General features: G+C 48.4%; 1 protein-coding gene across 2 annotated transcripts in view; it reads right to left on the minus strand.

Annotated features, from left to right (window-relative positions):
- HMGXB4 (HMG-box containing 4) overlaps positions 1-1,416 on the minus strand; it is a 40,288-nt gene extending 38,872 nt beyond the window's left edge. The window contains exon 1 of one of the 2 annotated variants that reach the window (XM_025400111.1): positions 1,311-1,416. The gene's annotated coding sequence lies outside the window, so the exon portion shown is untranslated. The remainder of the gene's footprint in view (positions 1-1,310) is intronic. The other variant, XM_025400110.1, reaches the window with a different exon arrangement.
- Positions 1,417-7,413: the final 5,997 nt, after the last annotated feature.

A 7,413-nucleotide genomic window follows, 5' to 3' on the forward strand; every position in this document is an offset into this window, starting at 1 on the left:
ATTCTGAAATCCAGGTCTGTTCCAGGATGAGAGCCAGGTCCAAGATTCTGCGTTCTCTTCTTCCAACACTCCTTTCAATAACTCAAAATGCCAGTCAGTGCAGGTAAAGGAAGAGGCACATCCGCCGGTTGGCAATTTCGGAAATTTTCTTGTTACTTCTAGGATACAGGCAAGTGATGCCTTCTCATCTTCGTCCAGGTTTCCTCCAATCTCCGAACACAGTGACTACGAATCCTCTTGCCACTCCCTTCTCCAGGGACCTACCTAGGCAGCACTCCCAGCCCCTGCCAGCTCTGGAAGCTGCAGAGATCCCGACAGTCTGGGATGGGGATGGAATCCTCTCATTGCAGTGCAATTAAGCGGAACCACGACCACCGCACAGATTGGCTGACAACACACATTCCCTAAGACCAGCGATAGAAATTTTGACAAGCCTTGTCCAATCAACAGGCTTTATTTGGGATTCAGTTTTTTTAATTTGTTCTATTAGGAGGAAATATAATCAGCCACCAGCTTAGCCCTCAGCAAGAGGGGGCAGAGATGTTTCTCCGCTTTTGCACGCTATAAAGTGAATCTACAAGTAGTAGTTGGTGGAGGGAAAATGGGCCTCCACGGAGAAGGCTCCCACCACGAAGGCATGGCCAAGCCGGGCTGCACGCAAAGAATACACACAATACCCGGTGATTTACACAAACTGCCCCCAGGACCACCATTTTTGTGGTCCCCACGGCAAACGAGTGGGATTCTCCCGGCAGTTCTGCGGCAACAGCTAGTTCAACAAAGCTCTATGAAGAGGAAAAGAAGAAAACTCCTCGTACCTTCTCCTGCCAGCCGCGGCCCCAGCCCTCCCGTGGCCACAGCCACGAGCGCTTTCCCCCTGACAGCCCGAGGGACCCCCGCATCGCCGGTTCCGAGCCGCACAGCTCGACCTGGACCCGGGTTCCCGCGTCCCCGGCGGCCTTACGGCGCCCCCGAGGGCGGAGACGGCCCGGGCAGGGGGAGGGGCGGCCCGGGTCCGCAGGCCCCCGGGGCGGCCGCACGCCCCCTCCCGGCCCCGCAGCTTTCCCGCCTTCCCCGTTTGAACAGCTCCCGCCCGCCCTCCTCCTTCTGCCCGCTCCAGCCCCTTCCTGGGGGCGGCTGCGGCCGCTACTCCAGTCCCCGGCTCGGCCCCTGGGGTAGGCCGCGACGGGCCTGGGGCACCCCAGAGGTGGTGTCGCGGGCCCAGGGCGGCAGGTGGCGGCGGGGCGGGGCTGCTGCCGCCTCAGGGTGGGGGCCCAGCCCGGTCTCCTGGGGTCTCCGCTCGCCGCTACCTTCACTCGGCTCGCCCGGATCCCGCCTCAGCGCCGCCGATCGCCGCCATCTTGGAGAAGGAGAGAAAAGCGCGAGCGGCCAGGGAGCCTCAGTCGAGCCCAGAGCGCAGACTCGGGCTCCGGAGGGGGAATCCCGCTCGACCAAGAGCGCCGAGCTCATCGAATAAAACTCGGAGCTTGCTGAGCGCGGGAGCTGGCATTTATTTATTGAGAATTTGCTACGTTCCCAGCCTTGCGCTAGAAGCTTACAAACATTATTTCACTTGATCCTCACTGCATTCCTGTCGCATTTTGCAGAAGAGAACCAGGCTGGGAGAAGTGACGTGCCCAAGGATACACAGGTAGTTGGAATATGAGACCGAGTATTACTCCAAGTCTTCTGATTCTGAATGCAGTGCTTTCCCCAAAATACTATGCTGTTTTCTTTCAAGATATTTTTATACAGCAGTTCTCCTCTTTGCAAAACCTAAATCTATGCAGATTAATAGCAGCGTGCTTATTTAGACTTCAGCATCTACATTTGAACATTTGGCATATTAGGGGTGAGGTGGAAGAACTTATCTTTGTGACAATGTACAGTAAAATAATTTTCATGGCGAATCATCTACACTTTTTAGTTAGAAACAGTCTTCAGAGAGAGAGGAAGAGATGTCATTTACAGGCGAGAAACAAGTTTTCTGATTTGCCGTGGAGAACTTGGACCAATGAGTAGAAATTACAGTGTATAGAACTTGGTTTAATATGAAGAAGAACGCCAGGGGCGGTGGCTCACGCCTGTAATCCCAGCACTTTGGGAGGCTGAGGTGGGTGGATCACTTGAGGTCAGGAGTTCGAGACCAGCCTGGCCAATATGGTGAAACCCTGTCTGTACTAAAAATACAAAAAATTAGCCGAGCATGGTGGTGCATGGCACATGTCTGTAATCCCAGCTACTCGGGAGGCTGAGGCAGGAGAATCACGTGAACCAGGCAGGCGGAGGTTGCCGTGAGCCAAGATCGCACCACTGCACTCCAGCCTGGGGGACACAGCGAGACTCCATCTCTCTCTCTCTCTCTATATATATATATATATATATGAAGAACTTATTTTTCTTGTACAGTTCAATAGTACAATGGGCTTCCTTGTGAGAAGTGAGCTCCCTCTCACTGGAGGAGCGCTCAAGCAAAAGCTGGTGTTACTGTAAAGCAGAGAGGTTAGAGATGTAGACTGGCTTCTAGAGTTGTCAACCCCATGCAACGTAAAATCATGTGCGCAATGTGTGTTTTCCTGGGGCTCAGGCCCCATCAAAAATTAAGAACCCCTGTCCTAGCAGATTTTCCATTGCAGAGTTGGGTGAGTGCTTGAAGACGAGGTAGTCATGAGACCAACAGAAGCAAGGTGATTTGTCTAAGACCACACTGCTAATCAGTGATCAGATAAAGATGAAAAGCCAGATTGTTGGACTCTTGGTTCAGTGCTCTTTTTGCTCTATCATGCTCTCTCCCCCTGTGCACTGAGTACAAGATTGATTCTGTTCCTTACAACTGTGAGGTGCTGCGATGTTAAAACACCTGAGATAAAGTTGCTGAAATCATTTGCAAAATGTAACCGCACATACTTAATAAAAGTAGAATGGCCTTTTTCTCCGCAGCTCCTATCCTACTCACCAAAAAGACAGGCAATGAATTTCACCAAAAGGTGTTAGATTGCATTGCTGGGACACCTTGCCTGATGTTAGGCTTTCCTCTGAGGCATTTAAGAGCCCTAATGATGTATTTCCTTTTTGTTCTTCAGAGCCCTAAATCCATTGGTCAGGATGATTTCAGTTGTGACAGAAAGCCATTTCCATGTGGTTCCCCAGAAGAGAATGTATTGGCTCACATGATTGAAATTTCCAGTACCTGCAGACATGGTTACATCCAGGGAGATAACTCAGGCTGGTCCCCTGACATCTCTGTGGTGCTCTCCTCTGAGTTAGCTTTATTCTCAGATTCAGGTGATGACTCCAGCAGCTCCAAGCTTCATCATCTTTCCTGCTAGCAGTGTCCCTGTGGAGGGAGGTTTTGTTTGTTTGTTTGTTTTGAGACAGGGTCTTGCTCTGTCACCCAGGCTGGAGTGCAGTGGCACGATCACAGCTCACTGCAGCCTCAACCTCCCGGGTTCAAGCAATCCTCCCACCTCAGCCCCCGCAAGTAGCTGGGACCACAGGTGCATGCCACCATGCCCAGGTAATTTTTGTATTTTTTGTAGAGATTTTTTTTTTTTTTTTTACCATGTTGCCCAGGCTGGTCTCAAGCTCCTGGACTCAAGCGATCCACCTGCCTTGGCCTCCCAGAGTGCTGGGATTACACGTGTAAGCCACCATGCCTGGCCCTGGAAGGGGTTTCGTTTTCCCTTTTGCTTTGGCAAAAGTCATGGGATTGATTCTTCTTGCCTGAATTGGATCATGTGTCCAGACAAAAAGCAATCACTGTGAGCAAAGGTGTGGGGTCTGCTGATTGGCCAAATGAGGTCACCTGCTTACCTCCAAAAGTAGGTCGGGGTAGACACCAGGAAAATCAGGGGTTGCTGTCAGAAGAATAAGTGCATGTTAAGTAGGCAAACACAGTAGCTGTCCACGCAATGTACCACTAGCTTGGACCTAAAAGTGTGATGAGTCCTATTGGTCCCATTTCTTCTTTTAGTCCACCTGAAGATGGAGCATATCAAGTTCTTGCTCATTTTAAGCTCCTGGAGACCTGAAGTCAGATCTCTCCTCAGCCTACTCTCTCAATCACAAAATGCTATTAACTTGTTCCCAGTCTTGGATCATTGCACGTCCATTTATTAAACAGATATTTGTCGACAACACAGCATGTGGCGAGCACTGTCCTAGGTGTTGGGAATAGAACAGTGAAGAGAATTGAGAGCCCCTGGTCCCCGGGAGCTTACATTCCGGTTGGGTTGGGGCACACAAAATTAAGATATGAATACTATATTCAGTGATAATCAGAGGTGGAGAAAATAATGCCAGGTTGGCTAAGAGAGTACCAGCAGGGGATGAGGGTAGGAACAGCTTGTTCTTTAAAATAGTAATCAGGGAGGCTTCTCTGTTAAGGTGCACACCGGAGCTAGCTCAGCTAGAAGTGGGTTGGTGGTGGGAGCCAGGAGGTCGTCGTTCCTTGAATAGATTCAAGTGCTTCCTCTGTACCTTGATGGAAAAGTATTCCTTGTTGAATATCTTTTCACAGTTCTCTTGCATGTTTGAAACTTGGAAAGAGAGAAAGGAGGACTCCCTGGGCAGGCCTAGTCATGGTGGGGTTTGTGAATAAGAATGCCTTTTCCCATGGCAAGTGAGGATGGCATCTAGGATATGTGAAGAGGGGGCACTCCCTAAGTGTGGGGCTGTTCTCTGGTCCACCTGACCTAAGGAAAACTGCCCGGTGCATGGCAGCAACAGGTGGGGCCTATCAAATTGTGCTTCGTTTGGGCATCTCCTTCAGACTGTTTTTCTGTGCTCTTCTCTTTCCAGATGTATTTTGAGCAGCTTCTTTGTATTAGGTCTGATGGGAGGATGCCATCCTGGGTACATACATTAGGCCAGGGTCTTTTGCCAGAAGTGACAGGACCTAATTAAAACTACCTTAAGAGACAGGCAGAGGGACATACCACAGATACTCAGTCTGTGTGTGTGCCCTAAATTGCAAAATAAAAAAATAGAGAGACCAGTAGAAAATATGTAACTCATGTAAAAACCAAAACAAAGCAAAACAAAACAAAAACCCACTCAGAGCCAGAGAGAAGCAGGCCCTCTGGACAGCTGGGTCCGGGGATTCAAATCCTTCCCTCTTCCCTCTGTTCTCTCAGGCTGGCAGTTCTTAGGGGTCTGGAATCATGGCCACAGGTAGCTCAGGCTTACATCTTTATAGTCTCCTGACCAGAGAGGAAAGAGCATGATCCCACATCAGCAACACACACACACACACACACACACACATACATACATGTGCACGCACTAAATCCAAGAGAAGAACTCCAATTGGCTGGGATGGGGTCATGTGATCATTCAGTATTGTGATAGATAGTTCCTGGCACACCGCAAAGTTGCAATAGGGCATTAGTCCTTCCACAAAGGAAAGGGGATCTATTCTGGGAAGACAAATAATAAATGTCCCCTATGGTGAAGCAATGATACTTGTTTTCCTGCTTTTGAACAACTTATTATCTTCTGTGTATGTGTTTTGTGGGCAATGTAAAACAAGTCCAAGTCCATAATTACCATGGTACAAATGTAAAAGCAGGATGTGCCCCAGTAGATGGGCCATCTCTCATTGGGCTATTACAATAGCTTCCTAATTGATTTTTATCTTCAGGGCCCCCTCCCCACTTCCAAGTCCATCTGCCATTGCCATCAGGATAAAGCACTGCTAACATGAGCTTATACTCCAGTTAATGACTTTTTTCTTTCTCTTTTTTTTTTTTTTTTTTTTTTTGAGACGGAGTTTTGCTCTTGTCACCCAGGCAGGAGTGCAGTGGCGTGATCTTGGCTCACTGCAACCTCCGCCTCCTGGGTTCAAGCGATTCTCCTGCCTCAGCCTCCCGAGTAGCTGGGATCACAGGTATGTGCCACCACACCCAACTAATTTTTGTGTTTTTAGTAGAGACGGGGTTTCACCATGTTGGCCATTTGTCTCGAACTCCTGACCTCAGGTGATCTGCCTGCTTCAGCCTCCCAAGCTGGGATTACAGGTAAGTGCCACCATGCCAGCTAATTTTTGTATTTTCAGTAGAGATGGGGTTTCTCCATGTTGGTCAGGCTGGTATCGAACTCTTGCCCTCATGATCCACCTGCCTCGGCCTCCCAAAGTGCTGGGATTACAGGCGTGAGTCACCACACCCGGCCACATTTTCTTGTCTCTAATGGGTCCCCCACACTCCACCACTTTTGCCAGCTCGTGCATCTAGCTAGCACCATGCACCTAGAAAGCGCCTATTTATTCTTCAAGATCTAACTTGATACTGACAGATAAATAGACAAATGTGGCATATACATACAGTGGGATATTACTCAGTCTTAAAAAGAGGGAAATCCTGCCATCTGCGACAACATGGAAGGACATTATTCGAAGTCAAACAAGCCCATCAGAGAAGGACAAATACTGCATGATCCTACTTCTATGAGGTCTCTGTAATAGTCAAGCTCATAGAAACAGAGAATTCAATAGTTGCCAGGAGCTGGAGCATGGGGGAAATGGAAAGTTGTTGTCCAGTGGGTATAAGGTTTTGGTTATGCAAGATGCCTATGTTCTAGAGACCAGCTATACAACATAGTGTGCACAGTTAGCAATATAGCTTGTGAACTTCAACATAGAAGACGGTAGGTCTCATGTTAAGTGTTTTTTGTTTGTTTGTTTGTTTGTTTTTGAGGCAGAGTCTCTCTCGGCTGCCTAGGTTGGAGTGCAGTGACACGATCTCGGCTTACTGCAGCCTCCACCTTCTTGGCTCAAGTGATTGTCCTGCCTTAGCCTCCCAAGTAGCTGGGATTACAGGCATGCACCACCATGCCCGGCTAATTTTTTGTATTTTTAATAGAGTCGGGGTTTCACCATATTGGCCAGGCTGGTCTCTAACTCCTGACCTCAGGTGATCCACCCTCCTTGGCTTACCGAAGTGCTGGGATTACAGGAATGAGCCACCGCACCTGGCCAAAACTACGATGTTAAGTGTTTTTTTAACCACCAAAACCAAGCCAAACCAAAACACCAAAACAAAAACAAAGGGACCTAGGGAAACTTTGGGAGGTGGTGGACATGTCTATTACCTTGATTTTGATGATGGTATCATGGGTGTCTGCATATGTCCCAGTCATCAAATTTTACACATTAAATATGTGCACTTCTTTGCATATCAATGATACCTCAGTAAAACTGTTTAAAAAAGATTAGATAAAGCCACAAAAAGAATCTAATTTGAATGCCCCCTCTCCAAGTCATCTTATTTTCCCACACACCTAGTAACATGCATCTATTACTGCACTTCCCATATTGCATTGCAACAATCCTTTTACACACCTTCTTCCCCTGTTCCTCAAGGACATGGCCTGTTTCTAAGTCATCTTTGTCCCTCTGGGCACATGGTAAGCACA

This window comes from Theropithecus gelada, chromosome 10 (genome assembly GCF_003255815.1).
Source record: "Theropithecus gelada isolate Dixy chromosome 10, Tgel_1.0, whole genome shotgun sequence".
In the NCBI taxonomy this organism is placed as follows: Eukaryota; Metazoa; Chordata; class Mammalia; order Primates; family Cercopithecidae; genus Theropithecus; species Theropithecus gelada.